Raw genomic sequence first — 16,609 nt, 5'->3', positions numbered from 1 at the left:
ACCGGGTGGCCTCGCACTCAGGTATAAAACAGCTGTCATTTCAAAAAGCAAGCAGTCTTGGGACACCTCCCATCGAGGCGGTGTTTCTCTGTTTTTTTTTTCTTGCTCCATCTGCACTGTCATCGAAGATTGATTTACATCACGGGACACTGTCCCAAACTGTCTCCTGTCATTTTTAACTTTTTTTGGTGAATATGTAGGGGTACAATGTACCCATTACCCATGGGGGGGCGGGATATGGGAGTCCCCTTGTTAAAGGGGGCTTCCAGAGTCCGATAGCCCCCTGCAGACCCCTACTACCACCGGGCAAGGGTTGTAGGGAAGAGGCCCTTGTTCCCATCAACATGGGAACAATGAGTTTTGGGGGGACCCCAAAACACCCTCCCCATGTTGAGGGTATGTGGGCTGATACAGTTCAGGAGGAGGGGGGCGCTGCGGCCTGCCAGGTTGCGTGCTCGGATAAGGGTCTGAAATGGATTTTGGGGGGACCCCCACGCCATTTTTTTATTTTGGCATGGGGTTCCCCTTAATATCCATACCAGACCTGGAGGGCATGGAATGGATTTTGGGGGGACCTCCATGCAATTTTTTAAAATTGTGGTGTGGGTTTCCCCTTAATATTCATACCAGACCCAAAGGGCCTGTTAATGGCCGGGGGGGTACGACCCATGCTGTTTTTTTCAGTGATTTTTATATTGCCGGGATCCGAAAATTCGTTACAGCAGTGAGCAGTTTTAAATTACATTTTTTCCTTTAGAAATTTAATTTTGCTGTGGTATTGTTATAAACATGGGAAAGATGCTTTACGTTACAGGCAGACTAAAGACGCCCCTCTGGCACGATATTTAAAGGAATATTTCATTTTATTGTTTCACTTTAACCACTTGACAGCCGCGCTATAGCTGAATGACAGCCACAGCGTGGATCTCAATTCCCGGGAGGGCATCATATGACGTCCCCCCCGTGCGCTGCAGGGCACACGCAGAGCTCGCTGTGATCACTGAGACTCGGGTGATCACCAATCCGAGTAAGGGTCCGATCCCGGCCCCTTACCATGTGATCAGCTGTCAGCCAATGACAGCTGATCACATGATGTAAACAAAAGCTCGGTAATCGGCTCATCCCTACCACTGACAGTGGAAAACTGTCATGTATAATAGCAGAAATAGCAGGCAATTGTTCGGGTGTTCGGATGCATTTTAAGCTTGTGTAACCTTGTGCTTGGTCTGAACTTTCTCTCCAGTGCCCAATCACGGCTGTCCCATAAGGCAGCATCAGGGTGGGAACAACAGAAATTCATATTATATGGGTATGTTCAGGATTCTAGAGCAGTGTTTCTCAACTCCAGTCCTCAAGGCGCCCCAACAGATCATGTTTTCAGGATTTCTCTCAGATGAAAGAGCTGTGGTAATTACTAAGGCAGTGAAACTGATCAAATCACCTGTGATAATAATGGCAAGCCTGAAAACATGACCTGTTGGGACGCCTTGAGGACTGGAGTTGAGAAACACTGGTCTAGAGGATTGGGGGGGAATGGAGTTAAAAGAGCACGCACCCTCTGCTGCCCACAATGAGTACTGCAATTGGGATGCCGCTGTTGTATGCAAGCCTATCTACCTTCTCCTCATTATTGGCTGACCTCAGACCCCCTTTTTTTTTTAGCGAGGGTGGGGTTATCTATCTCCTCACCATTATTGGCTGATCTCAGATCCCTTTTTTAGTGAGGGTGGGGTTATCTACCCCCTCATCATCATCATTACTGGCTGATCTCAGATCCCTCTTTTACTGGAGGAGTGGGGTTATCTACCCTCTCATCATCATCATTACTGGCTGATCTCAGATCCCCTTCTTTAGTGAGGGGTGGAGTTATCTACCTCTTTAGCACGATTGGCTGATCTCGTGCCCCTTTTTTAAGTGAGGGGTGGGGTTATCTACCTCGTCACTCTTACTGGCTGATCTCATACCCCCTTTTTGAAAGCGGGGGGGGTATTTCCTCACCATTACTGGTTGAACTATGAGCCCCTTTTTAAAGGAGGGTCTGAGTTATCTACCGCCTAAACATTATTGGCTGATCTCAGACCCCCTTTCTTAGTGAGGGGTGGGGTTATCTATCTCCTGACCATTATTGGTTAAATTTAGCTCTCCTCTCTCTTACAGGTAGGAGCAAAATAAATAATTTACCCCTCATTATTGGCTGATCTCAGCCCCCCTCCTATAATGTGTGTGTGGTGGGGGGGGGGGGTTCATTCCCTTCTTCCTATTACTAGCTGATTTCTGACCACCTCTTCCTTAATTATTGGCTGATGTTAGATGGGGTTATCAAACTTCCCCTTCCCCACTTACCATTATTGACTGAAGTGAGGCTGCTGACCAGAGTCAAAGCCTCCACGGGACATTTTATCTTACTGACCCCAATGCTAAAACTTGTTTTATCTTTCACTGACAATTACTATGGGGATTATTATGCTTCCACCCAACTTCCTGTCCGTAGAGCACAGAAATGAAAGAGGATCTCCCCCCCAGGGTTAATATTAAGCCTAACTCCCTTGTTCCTTGTCCGCTGTGTTCAGCTGAAATACCATCCTTACCTGATCTGTAATTCTTCTGCCCTTTCTCATAGCATAGCCGGGTCCTATGCCCCTATCTTCCTTTCTAACTTTATCAGAGTGCCATTTGTCTGTCATTGCAGCCCCCCCGATATCACACACTGCGTACATATGTAGTGTGGTGTAAATAGCTCCAAAGCCTCCTGAGAGCTGCAATGTGATATCACAAGAGGCTGTGGGCTGCTGGGACTTTATCATTATCACCTAGGTGAGGACTGTGGAAGTCCTGGATGGCTACACAGGGGAACAATATTTAAACAAAGGTGAAGGTTCGCTTCAGTAAACCGCAAATCCAACCAAACTTCAAATTCTGGAAATTGGGGGCAGATTTCAGTAAAACACGAATCTGTATCTCATCCCTCATAAGAGGCTGCTAAGGTGAAAAGGTGACATCTCCAAAATGAAGGGAATGTTCCGGCCCCATAAGTGGGGGAAATGTTCTGACTCGGAAGTAGGATTGCACTCTCATCCCATTAAACACTTAATGCAGATAAGGCACCAAGTGAGTTTAATTGCCACCTTAACCACTTGCCGCCTCGCCCACCGTCAAATGACGGCTGGGTGGCGCGGCTCTCATTCTGCGTGGACGTCCTATGACAGCCTCCCAAAACGACCGCTCTCGTGGCTCTTTAACCATGTGATCGACTGTGTCCAATCACAGCCGGTTACTAGAGATGAGCTCAGGCTCCACGTACTGAGCCCACCAGGAAGTCGACGCAGCGCTGCGCTAATCACAGGCAGTGAGGCATTTCCCGATGCACAGCTGCAGAGATCAGGGCAATGTCTCACTGCCTGGGATTAGCGCAGCTCTGCGCCGACTTCCTGGCGGGCTCTGCAGATGGTGCATGCAAACGCGCCTGAGCTCATCCTTACCGGTCACATGTAAACATGGAGATGCCGGTAATCGGCACTCCTCGCCTCTGTGAGGAGAGGAGAGCCGATCAGCGGCATCTCCTCACAGAGGACATCTAGGGATGTAATCAGGGCACTGATCATCAGTACCTTGATTACAATTAAGTGCCCACCAGTGCCAGCAATGTCACTGCCAGCAATCTGTGCCCACAATCAGTGGCCATCAGTGCTGGCTATCAGTGCTGCCCATCAATACTCATCACTATTGCCCATCAATGCGGCCTGTGCCCACCAGAGCTGCCTATCTGTGCCCAGTGTCCCCCAGTGCCACCCATCAGTGTCCCCTATCAGTGCCCAAAAGTATGGCATATTCGTGCCTTCTCATCAGTGCCACCTAATAAGTGACCATAAGTGCCGCCTCATCAGTGCCTATCAGTGAAGGAGAGAAATTACTTATTTACAAAATTTACTGACAAACCAAGAAAAACTTTTTTTTTTTTTTTTTTTAATTTTTGGTCTTTTTTCTATTTTTTAGGAAAAAATAAAAAACCCAGGAGTGATTAACCGCTTCAGTCCCGGAAGATTTGGCTGCTGAACGACCAGGTCATTTTTTGCGATTCGGCACTGCGTTAGCTGACAATTACGCGGTCGTGCGAAGCAGCACCAAAACAATTGACATCTTTTTTTTCCCCCACAAATAGAGCTTTCTTTTGGTGGTATTTGATCACCTCTGTGGTTTTTATTTTTTGCGCTATAAACAAAAAAATAACGACAATTTTTAATAAATAAACACAATATTTTGTACTTTTTGCTATAATAAATATCCCCATTTTTATTTATTTTTTATTTTTTATTAAAAGCACATTTTTTTTTCTGTTTAGGCCGAAATGTATTCTTCTACATATTTTTGGTAATAAAAAAAAAAATCACAATAAGCGTATATAGATTGGCCTGCGCAAAAGTTCTAGCGTCTACAATATAAGGGATAGATGTATAGCATTTTTATTTTTTACTAGTAATGGAGGCGATCTGCAATTTTTATCAGGACTGCGAAATTATGGCGGACACATTGGACATTTTTGGGACCATTGGCATTATACGGCGATCAGTGCTATAAAAATTCAACAATTATTGTAAAAAATATCACTGGCAGGGAAGGGGGTTAACACTAGGGGACGATCAAGGGGTTAACCGTGTTCCCTGTGTGTGTTTCTAACTGTAGGGGGGGACTGACCTAGAGGAAATGACAGATCGTGGAAGCACTCCATTTAGCATCCAAAGTTAATATTATAAGAGTGAAAGGCAATTCTTTTGACAAAACAGAAACTACTAAAGGTAACAATTTATCTGACAGAGCAGCCAACAAGATACCTTGTACAAAGAAAAGCACAACCCAAAGACATGGATTGCTGGGTTCATGCAGGTTTGACACGCAATCCGGATGGATTGTGGTCAAACAAGGAGGGAGTCATAGGGATCCCAGAAGATCATTGGATCAGTAGGTTTGGTTTACCTGCTACTCTGACCAGGGGCCCGCTTTCACAGCAAAACTCACCCAACAGTTAGTGAAAGTTTTGGGGATATGGAAGTTCCACATTCCTTACCATTCACAGAGTGCAGGAGTAGTGGAAAGGATGAACAGGAACATTAAGGACAAGCTAAGGAAGGCCACACAGGGTACTATGAAGAACTGGCTTCATTTCTTGCCAGGGGTACTCTTCCAGATAAGGACCACCCCTCATGCCAGGACAGGTCTCTCTCCCTTTGAAAACCTAATGGGTAGGCCAGCACAAAAGCCCTAAAATAGGTGAGGAGTCTAACTTATTTTCCTTACAGGAAGAGCACGTGAAACATTTGGTAGGTAGCCTTACTGAAAACTATGATAAGGTTGCTGGCACTTTCTCTCCTATTTTCACAGAGCTCAAGCATCCCTTCATACCAGGAGACAAAGTGTTGATCAAACAACTTGCAGTCCGCAAGCAACCGGGTCCTGTCTTCCAAGGTCCATTTGAAGTCCTCAAGGTCTCCAGGACAGTAATTCTGACCGAGCAAAGCCCGCAATGGATCCACGCATCAAGGATAAAGAAAGTGCCACAGCAGCAAGAACCAGAGATGGTCCCAGAACCAGAGATGGACCCAAAGCCAGGACCAAACGGATCTGAAGAGACACTGACCCAACCACTCCCTGCCACCCTCTCCCTCGTATTCGAAGAGACTCTGATCCCATCACTCCCTGCCCCTCTCCCCTCCAGCTCCACAGACCCCCTTTGTCCCACAGCCAAGCTGCCTTCCTTCTAGGGTCCCCCAAGCCCCAATTCACAAAGCCCAGAAGGTGCAATGTTAAAATTATTCTTATTTTGTCAATTGCATTAACCATGAAGGTATTCTTATTAACTGTTTTTGGGTGCTGGCTTACATCTTCATGCGGAATGAGTAGGCATAACAGTAAAGGGGTCAGGGGTAGAGCAACATTTACAGAAATTATTTATAATTATCCCTTCTGTATATAGACAGGAGATATAATGTCAAAAGCACAAATTTCAGCAACAACTGAGTATCACATTCAGAGGAGGGATGGGACATGTAATATAACAGCAATCATATTGTTAGCAACATATAAAGGGACACAATGATGAAAGGGCGAAATTGCAGGACCGAATGAGACGTCTGGGAGACTCCTGGAATCCATTCTCTGGAGTGAGAGGTTGGTTTGGTTCGTTCTGGGATAGTATCATGAATTTCTTTAAGAAAGTAGGAATGATCCTCATCATCATACTTATCCTGGGAATTGCAATTTATGCCACCATTAAGATTGTATTTTGTCTAAATGGGTAGAATTACCAAAATCAAACTTTCCACTTCAGACCCAGACACAGCCAGCCATAGGTGGTTCTGAGAATGATCAAGAAAGGACTTTGTCCTTCATGATCAAAGGAGGGATTGTAAGGGTAGGGAGAGTCACCCTTTAAGTTTAAACTCGTCTTATTACATTTAGCTGCTTGAACAGAAGTTTAGTGAAACACCATGCTTTGCAAGTTACTTCTGAAGTCTGCAAGAAACAGGATGCATTTGTGGTCAGAGCTAGCTGTTAGAATTTATAGGAAGTAGGAAATATTCATAAGGTGAAATGACGCTATGTGGTTTAATTATAGATGATTTCTTAAGGTCATTTATATAAATATATGTCTGTATGTCTGGAGACTTTTGATCAGAATTCCCCTAAAAAAGTCCGCTAACTGTATGACGCACTAGATGTTAATGTTTCATGATTGGTCAAATGTCTTGAATGTCTGATTGGCTGACAATGCAATTTGAAGCACATAAAAAGTAGTATACAGGAAATAAAGAACTCGTAGTCATGATAATCCTCAACTCGTGTGATTGTCTCATTTTACCCAATCGATTGAAAGGGCTTTCCAGTGGTCATTAAAGTCCAGCCCGGGCTAATCAAGAAGAGGGGCGCGCCTTACAGTTCCTAGCTATTAGGAACTCACAATCTGTTTCTCCTCACAGAACAGAACAGGGATTTGTGTGTTTACACACGCACACGTCCCTGTTCTGCCTCTCGTGCCTGCGAACGCTCGTGGCTGGTGGTCATCGTGACCGTCGGTCATGAGCATTGGCACACACCCCCCCCCCCCGAGTGCAGCAGGGGCACGCCTGCGCCTGCTATCCCGCTTAAAGAAGTCAACGTATAGCTGTGAGGGCTCACGGGGGCATGCGCGCCTGCTATCCCACTTAAAGAAGCCAACGTATAGCTATGACAACTCACGGGATCGTGTGAACACACGATCAATCTCTTCTCCCCTCAGAGAACCGGGATCTCTGTTAACCGGTTCTCGGTGTGTCACGAGCGATCGCGGGAGCCCAGAGGTCGCTTGCATCGGCTCCGGGGGGGGGGGGGGAGGAGTAGGGGGGCACGTGCCCCTAGTTACATAACATCGTTTCTCCCGGCCGTGCTACTTTGCCGCAATAAAACTGCGGCGGCTGGTCGGCAAGTGGTTAAATACCACCAAAAGAAAGCTCCATTTGTGCGAAGAAAACGATAAAACATTTTTATTTGAGTACAGTGTAGCGTGACTGCGCGATTGCCAGTCAAATTGTGACAGTGCTGAAAAATGGCCTGGGCAGGAGGGGGGGGGGGGGGTGTGAAAGTGCCCTGTATTGAGGTGGTTAAACAGCCACAAAACCTATGTAATTAATATGTGTTCAGTTTTAAAGGGATAAGGTGGTAACCCTGCCCCTGGGGTTAATTTAGGTTTCCACACTATATAGGTGTGTATCATCATCTGCTGGAGATAAAAGACATCACAGTGACTATGGAGGAAGAGGACGGACATGACGGGGGGTTACTGGGTGTAAATAGAAAATAAGATCTTATTACCTCCTCTGCTGCTACTTCCAGCAATATCTTCTCTCGGCTTCCCCCCCGCCTCACCTCTCACCCGGAACTTCTTCCCGGCTGTACCTGGCGTCACTTCCTGTCTGTCTTCCAAGTGATAGAGACTTCCTGTCTGGGTAGACGTGAGATCACCATCTTGTGGAGCTCAGAGGAACTTCAGCCCAGAGAAACATCTCACAGCGTGAACACGGCCTTTAGTATTCCATAAAAGATATCAATAATAAATCCTTCTTACTTGCTCAAGCAGTAGTCAGACAGAATGCACCCCCCATGCATGAAATTGGCAAAGTCTTCTCATCCCCATCAACCTTTTACATGTAGCGGGGGCATAATTGTGTATTAATGTAGTTATGTTCATATCAATGTTAAATCTGTGGACATTGCTATGTCTCAGTGTTTGGAGCCATCTACTGACACATTCTGGTAATTCACAGATATGGTGATTTTAAAACACAAAAGACTTTCATAGGAAGTGATGTTTGTTTGATAAGAGGTTTGACCTTTGTTACCCAGGAGTCTGTGTGACCCAGTGTTTCTCAACTTCAGCCCTCAAGGCGCCCCAACAGGTCATGTTTTCAGGATTTCCCTCAGATGAAACAGCCGTGGTAATTACTAAGCCAGTGAAACTGATCAAATCACCTGTGCAAAATAAAGGAAAGCCTGAAAACATGACCTGTTGGGGCGTCTTGAGGACTGGAGTTGAGAAACCCTGGTGTGACCTACCCATGAACACTCTGAGATGCAGTGCATGCTGGGTAGGAGATAAAAGGAGCTGCAGCGGCCATATTTGGGTTCTGGGGACCACGCTGCCTGCCTGTGCGGAACTGAGTTGAAGGTTCTTGGACACATTGGTAGACAGTCACCACGGAGGGCAAACCGGACCATTTGTGAGGTGACTTGATGGAGCCTGAGAGCTGGTGATCGGATTGACAGAGTTCGGAGACGCTTGTCGGAGTAGCGGAGGACCGTATCCAATCGGTGGAGCGACACAGAGCATCTGGCCCAGCCTGAGCGGGAGCAAGCTGCAGTTATCGGACCAAAGCCATCACCCCGAACACTGATCCAGTTGGTGAGCAGCTTATGGCCCACCGTTTAATGCTATTACACACAGTTAGACTTACTCACAGGCCTCGCTTGGAACCTGTTGTTCCACGGAAGCGAAACTGAGCAACTGACATTTAGTAGGCTTGAGGCCCTGTTCACTTTAGCGCCCACGTGTGATTACAAGTTCTTGGAGTTATACCTGGAGTATTCCGAGTTAACTTTCTCCATTCACCCCTTTGGATTACAATTACCTGAGGAACCATTTAGGCTAGCGAAGAAAGAAGATAAAGGAGGAGATACTTTAAGTGAGGCCTCACGTAGACTTTAAGTAAGGGGGCCTCCCAGGTCTAGATAACAACATACTTGCATATTGTTTATTGTATCCGACTGTTGATTCATGCTGTACTGACGTTCTACGTTGGGACGACAGTACAATTCCTGTAATCACTTATTTGCTATACTTTCAGTAAAAGTATTTCTGGTTAAGAGTACAAGTGTGTGTGGTCTACTGTCTTTCCCCCACCAGATGGAGCCAGAGGATCCTGAGGGATAGATACAGGTACCTTATACTGTTTATATTGTACTGTATTATTACAGTACCAAGGAGACAGAATTACACAGAAAGGGGGTTTCTCAGAAGAGTGCAGGCCCAACTCAAATTAGCAGCTCCTTCGGGGGTCAGTGCTACATACAGATAATATAGGAGGCAGTGGTGGCTGGTGCTCAAAATTTTTGGGGGGAGCACAAACAAATTGGAAAATTCAAAAAAAAACATCAATTGCTGCCACTGTGCCCATCAAAGGCTGCCACTGTGCCCCATCAAAGGCTGCCACTGTGCCCCATCATATGCCGCCACTGTGCCCCATCATATGCCGCCACTGTGCCCCATCAAATGCCGCCACTGTGCCCCATCAAATGCCACCACTGTGCCCATCAAAAGTTGCCACTGTGACCCTCCTCTCCATCTGCCGGGCACTTACCTTATCTCGGTAGCGGGTCAGGCAGCGGTTAACGGCCGTGAGCTGTGGGTCAGGCAGTGGCGCCTGTGTCTTCTATGCATCTCCTCCCCTCTTCCTGAGAGGCATCCAATCGCAGCGCCTTTCCTTTCAGCCAATCAGGTGACGGGTATCAGACCCACGCTACCTGATTGGTGGAGAGGCGGTTCAATGTTAGAAAAGCAAATATTCAATCGCTTTTCTAACACACCTGGGTAGACTGCGAGCGCAATGCTTTATGCTCTCAGGTCACCTTTTTATATCCTATTAGAGCCTATGGCTCTAATCACGTGCTTCAAAAACACCCCCCCTCCCCCCGCCGCTGTAATTCAGGTGCTGAAAAGGGGCCAGACGCCTGAATAGGGGGTGGTGGCGGCGGCGGCCATGCATGCAATGCAATGCATGAATCTATCAATCAACATAGAGGTGGTGGCTGGAGAGAAGGGGCGGCGCCCATGCGCCCTTAATGGATGCACTGCCACTGATAGGAGGGATGATTGTGACCATAGGGTGGTACTATGGGTCTATATCACTATAGTCATTTTACAGATAATAGGATAGGTTAAACATGGAATAACTTTAAAGTAAACTTTACTGTGAACCCCACTGAACTTTATTGAAGCCAATAAGGGTAGAACATTTGGTACCAATGAGGATGTGGGGGTCTTTGTGGGGACTTATCAGAATCTAGATGCCCCTTTTTATGATAAGGGTTGTCCCCAGATATCCCCAGATATTCAGCCCCCTCCATGTGCACAATACCCTTCATTAACCACTTCAGCCGCCTTAATGACCAGCCCATTTTTTGCAATTCGGCACTGCGTCGCTTTAACTGACAATTGCGCGGTCGTGCGACGTTGCACCCAAACAAAATTGACGTCCTTTTTTCCCCACAAATAGAGCTTTCTTTTGGTGGTATTTGATCACCTCTGCGGTTTTTATTTTTTACGCTATAAACAAAACGAAATTAAAAATTAAAAAAAACAATTTTTTTTTACTTTCTGCTTAATACATATCCCAAAAAATTATCAGTTTAGGCCGATATATATATATTCTTCTACATATTTTTGGTTAAAAAAATTGCAATAGGCGTATATTGATTGGTTTGCGCAAAAGTTATTGCGTCTACAAACTACGGGATAAAGTTAGGGACTTTTATTTATTTTTTATTGTTTTTACTGGTAATAGCGGCGACCTGCAATTTTTAGCGGGACTGCAACATTGCGGCAGAAAAATCTGACCCCCAAATTACACTTTTTTGGGGACCAGTGACATTATTACATTGATCAGTTATAAAAATGCAGTGATCAATGTAAAAATGACACTGGCAGGAGAGGGGTTAACACTAGGGGGCGAACAAGGGGTTAAGTGTGTTCATACTGTAGGGGGGATGGGTTTACTGGAACATGACAGATTACTGGGAACAGTAGATCTCGGTCTTATCTTCTGGCAGAAGGGGAAATCGCCTTGTTTACATAGGCAGTTCCCCGTTCTGCCTCTCCTCGCAGTGATCGTGGGTCGCCGATGGACATCGAGTCCGCAGGACTCTCGGGCACGCCCGCTATCCTCCTTACACAGACCGACATACAGGTACGTCAATTCGCGCAGGAGAGCCGACCTGCCGCAGTATATCTGCCTGAGCCAGTCAGTTAGTGCTTATGCATTAACAAAAGAAATTGTAAATTAATAAATTAGTTGTTTAGTGTTGTTAGTGGAGTACCACAGAGTTCAGTAGTGTTAGTGGTGTACCCCAAGGTTTAGTAGTGTTAGTGGAGCACCCTAAGGTCTAGTGTTATTAGTGGGGTTCCCCAAGGTCAGTAGTGTTAGTGGTGTACCCCAAGGTTCAATGTTATTAGCGATGTACCCCTAGCTTCAGTGTTATTAGCCATGTTCCCCAATGATCTGTGTTATTAGTTATGTACCCTAAGGTTCAGTGATATTAGTGGTGCACCCCAATGTTTGGTGTTATTTGTGGTATACCCCAAGGCTTAATGTTATTGGTGGGGTACTCCAAGGTTCAGTGTTAATATTGTTGTATACCAAGGTTTAGTGGTATTAGTGGTGTACCCCAAGGATCAGTGTTATTAGTGACTTACACAAAGGTTCAGTGTTATTATTGGCATACCATAAGGGTCAGTGTTATTAGTGGGGTACACCAAGGTTCACTGTTATTTGTGGCGTATCCCAAGCCTTATGTTTTTTTTCAAAGGTGTATGCCAAGGTTCAGTGATATTAGTGGTGTACTCACAGGTTTAATGTTATTAGTGGGGTACACAAAGGTTCAATGCTAGTGTACTCCAAGGGTCATTGTTATTAGTGGTGTACCTCAAGGTTCAGTGTTAGTGTACCACAAGGTTCATTGGTAGCAGTATATCCCAAGGTTCAATGTTGTCAGTGGTGGACCCCAGGGTTCAGTGATCCTAGTGGTGTACACCAAGGTTCAGTGTTGGTAGTGGTGTACCCCGAAGTTCAGTATTATTAGTGGGGTTTCCCACATTTTCATGTTATCGGTAGTGTACCCCAAGTTTCAGTGTTATTAGTAGTGTACCCCAAGGTTCTATACTATTAGAAGTGCACTTCAAGGTTCAGTGATATTAGTGGTATACCCAAAGGTTTAATGTTATTAGTGGGGTACACAACGGTTCAATGCTAGTGTACCCCAAGGGTCAGTATTATTAGTGGTGTACCTCAAGGTTCAGTGTTATTAGTGGTGTGCCTCATCGTTCAGTGTTAGTGTACCACAAGGTTCATTGGTAGCAGTATATGCCAAGGTTCAATGTTGTCAGTGGTGTACCCCAGGGTTCAGTGATCTTAGTGGTGTACACCAAGGTTCAGTGTTGGTAGTGGTGTACCCCAAAGTTCAGTATTAGTGGGGTATCCCACATTTTTGTGTTATCAGTAGTGTACCCCATGGTTGAGTGTTATTGGTGGTGTACCCCAAGGTTCTGTACTATTAGAAGTGCACCTCAAGGTTCGGTGATATCAGTGGTGTACACCAAGGTTCAATGTTAGTGGTCTACCCCAAAGATCTGTATAATTAAAGGGGTATCCCACACTTTTAGTGTTATCAGTGGTGTATCTCAAGGTTCAGTGTTGGGACCCTTACTTTTTAACATATTAATAATATCATATTTATAAATGATATAGGGTCTCAGATTAAAAGTGCTATTTCAGTGTCTCCAGATGGCACCAAGCTATGCAATGGAATAACGTCCTTACAGAATATCTCCAACTTACAAACCAACTTTTATGCACTATATAATTGGGCAACTATGTGGCAAATGAGGTTTAATTTTAATAAATGTAAAGTCCTGCACTTGGGTGTAAAAACATGTATACATCATACATACTAGGCGAAGAACAGCTTGGGAAGTCAATGGTGGAGAAGGATGTGGGTGTTCTGGTAGAACATAAACTTCATAATAGCGTACAAAAGCTGCAGTTCCTAAAGTGAGCAAAATTCTTTCTTTTATAAGAGACGTATAGACTGCAGAGAGAGAGAGACATCCTCCGTACAGATCATTAGTAAGACCTCATCTGGGATATGCAGTTCACTTTTATACAGTACAAAATGATAATTCCCCAGCCGGCACCCAGCAGCTTCCTAGCAAACAACAAAAGGGAGGGGAATCATGGTTCTGAGCAGGAAGTGATTCATTTAGAAACAGTAGTAATACCTCCACTAGAGGAATGATTGGAATATGCAGGTCGGTTTTGGGCTCCAGTTCACAAAAAAGGATATCGGGGAACTGGAGAAAGTGCAGAGAAGGGTAACCAAACTGATAAGAGGCATGGAGGAGCTCAACTACGAGGAAAGATTAGAGGAACGGAATTTATTCACTCTTGAGAAGAAGAGATTACGCGGGGATATGATCACCATGTAAAAATACATAAAGGGGATGGGATCACTATGTATTTAATACATTTGTGGTGGATTTGAACTGACTGGTTAGATTTATCTGCTGCCCTATCCAAACCTTTTTGTTCATGCAAACTTACTGTAAAAAAAATCATGGAAGTTTTCTTATTATTCAGAAAAATCGCCAAAATTTAATATGATTTATTCCATCATAGCATTTAGTGAAATTTTTTATTTTTTTTCCAAAAACTATTTTTATTTCGTTCATAGTGAAGCCAATACATAGACATTCTTACATCGATTCACATATAAATGAAACAACTGAAATGCGGATCTAATGCCGCGTACACACGAGCGGATTGTATGGCGTACTTAGTCCGTCATACAATCCGACGGACAGTCCGTCGTACTTTCCACTGAACGGACTTGACCACACACGGATACACAAACAGTCCGACGAAAGCTTGCGCGATGACGTACAGCACGTACGACGGGACTAGAAATAGGAAGTCCAAGACACAGCAAAGCCCTGTAAATCCTTTCTGGGCATGCGTCATTCTTAGTCCGTCCGACTAGCATACTGACTACCGTATTGTCCGCTGAAACCAAAGTACGACGGACAGAATTTCGAAAAAAACGAAATTCTTAGTACTCCGGACTGTACGCTGAAAAAGTCCGCTGAAGCCCACACACGAGCGGATTGTCCGCTGAAATGTGTTTCGACGGACTAAGTACGCCATACAATCCGCTCGTGTGTACGCGGCATAACGCATCTAAAGTAAAGTAACAGTCGTATGGGTCTTTGAAAATAGTAAAGTGAACTATTTCCTTGTTTTCTTCTTATCTTCCAACAAACGATCACTCAGAAACTGCTATAAAGTGGACAGGAATCTTTAGCACTCTGTTGTCTAAATATAAGTCTAGTATCATATCCAATATTTGCTTAAGGTTTTCTAATTTTCGTTCAAATTTAGGCAAAGTAAATCAAACGGTGAGTTCGTGGAGTGACGGGATGTATTCGTCGGGGGGGGGGGGGGGGGGTGATTTTCCATTTCCACGTCTATCTAAGGGGAGACCTGTAAAGTGCTGACCAGAGTCCCCTGAGATAGAGTAATATCAGAAAAGAGACAGTAAAAGAAAAGATCGTCTGAGTAGCAGACCCTTGCCTAGGCCCCAATTATTTTATTTTAATATTGTTATTATATCCATTTCGGTGGTTCAGGTCTGCATATATCTCTTGTATGCGTCTGTTGTCGTGAAATGAATCCAACATGACCAAGTAGCTGTGAATTTTGTTTGTGTACCATTCGCCTGGTGTATGAGATCCTCCATCGTCATAGTGGTATAGTGGTACCATAGTGGTATGAATGCGAGATAGCCAGTCCCTTATGATAGGTGGGTCTGGGGAACGCCAGCGTAGAGGTATGCAGAGTCTGGCTGCATTTACCATATGCATGGCCAGGGATTTGTAATAGGTACGGTTGGGTATTGCAGAGTGATGGAGGAGGAATTGGGCTGGGGACATATCTAGAGAAAGGGTAGTTACGTCTGTGATAATTTTGTGGACTTCGGACCAATAAGATTGAAGGAGTGGACACGTCCACCAAATGTGGAGTAGTGTACCCACCGCCCTGTTACAGCGCCAACACGTCTGGGGATTGGAGGGGTTAATCAGGTGTAGTTTGTATGGAGTATTGTACCATCGTGAGGCAATTTTGAAGGCATTCTCCTGAGTTTGCACATTGACCGATCCCTTATGGATAGATCGGAATATGTTATCCCAATCAGCGTCTGTAAGTTCGGTCTGAAGGTCAAGTGCCCATTTATGTCTGAGTTGGTAATTCACCCGTGTATGTTCTGAAAATAAAAGTGCGTAGGTAGTGGAGATCATATGGCGCTGTGGTTCCTCCGTGGAGCATATAGATTCAAAGGTCGTTAACGGTCTACACCATTGCGGACTGGGGCTACGCTTAATTAAGAAGTGTCGCAGCTGCAAGTAAGTCCAAAAGGGGAAGGAATTTTTGGTCATAAGTGTTACTAAGTCTGTCAGGGACCTGAGTTTGTCAGCGACGAAGAAGTGACACGCTCTTACCGTTGTGTGGGGCCAGTCGACCGTCGGAAAGGAGGGATGCATGCTGGGTGTAAATTCCGGGTTCCACCTAAGTGGGGTCATTGGACCATACGTGGTGGATATTTTGTGGTTGTCACACACCCAACGGAAAGAGTGTAAGGTCGGGTGGATAAAGGGGTGATCTGTATGCGTTCGAGATCTATATCGTTGGTTGATCCAAGGTAGGGTTGCCAATGGTATGGGGGAAAATGATTGTGAGTGTGCCAATCAATTATTCGAGTTAGGTGGCATGCCACATGGTATTTGCGAATGTCAGGAAGGCTTGTGCCGCCGCGCAGTTTAGGCAGGGTTAGCTTAACCACTTCAGCCCCGGACCAATTGTCAGCCTAAGGACCAGAGGTCTTTTTACAATTTTGCACTGCACTGCTTTAACTGGTAATTGCGCGGTCATGCAATGTTGTACCCAAACGAAATTTGCGTCCTTTTCTTCCCACAAATAGAGCTTTCTTTTGATGGTATTTGATTGCTTCTGTGATTTTTATTTTTTGAGATTATAAATGGAAAAAGACCGGAAATTTTGAGAAAAAAATATATTTTCTACTTTTTGTTATAAGAAAAATCGAATAAACTCAATTTTAGTCAAACATTTAGGGCAAAATTTATTCAGCCACATGTCTTTAGTAAAAAAAAAATGTCAATAAGCGTATATTTATTGGTTTGCGCAAAAGTTATAGCGTCTATAAACTAGAGTACATTTTCTGGAATTTACACAGCTTTTAA

The 16,609-nt window shown here is 44.8% G+C and overlaps 1 protein-coding gene across 1 annotated transcript in view; it reads right to left on the bottom strand.

Annotated features, from left to right (window-relative positions):
* The window catches only part of LOC143989314 (uncharacterized), a 49,163-nt gene extending 41,275 nt beyond the window's left edge, over positions 1 to 7,888 (bottom strand). The window contains exon 1 of the mRNA XM_077489399.1: positions 7,843 to 7,888. The gene's annotated coding sequence lies outside the window, so the exon portion shown is untranslated. The remainder of the gene's footprint in view (positions 1 to 7,842) is intronic.
* Between the last annotated feature and the right edge of the window lie 8,721 nt (positions 7,889 to 16,609).

The sequence above is a fragment of the Lithobates pipiens genome, unplaced genomic scaffold, assembly GCF_037356315.1.
Source record: "Lithobates pipiens isolate NorthernLeopardFrog02 unplaced genomic scaffold, aLitPip1_a1.2 Scaffold_18, whole genome shotgun sequence".
NCBI classification, from domain to species: domain Eukaryota; kingdom Metazoa; phylum Chordata; class Amphibia; order Anura; family Ranidae; genus Lithobates; species Lithobates pipiens.
This window is presented reverse-complemented; position numbering and strand designations above follow the sequence as displayed.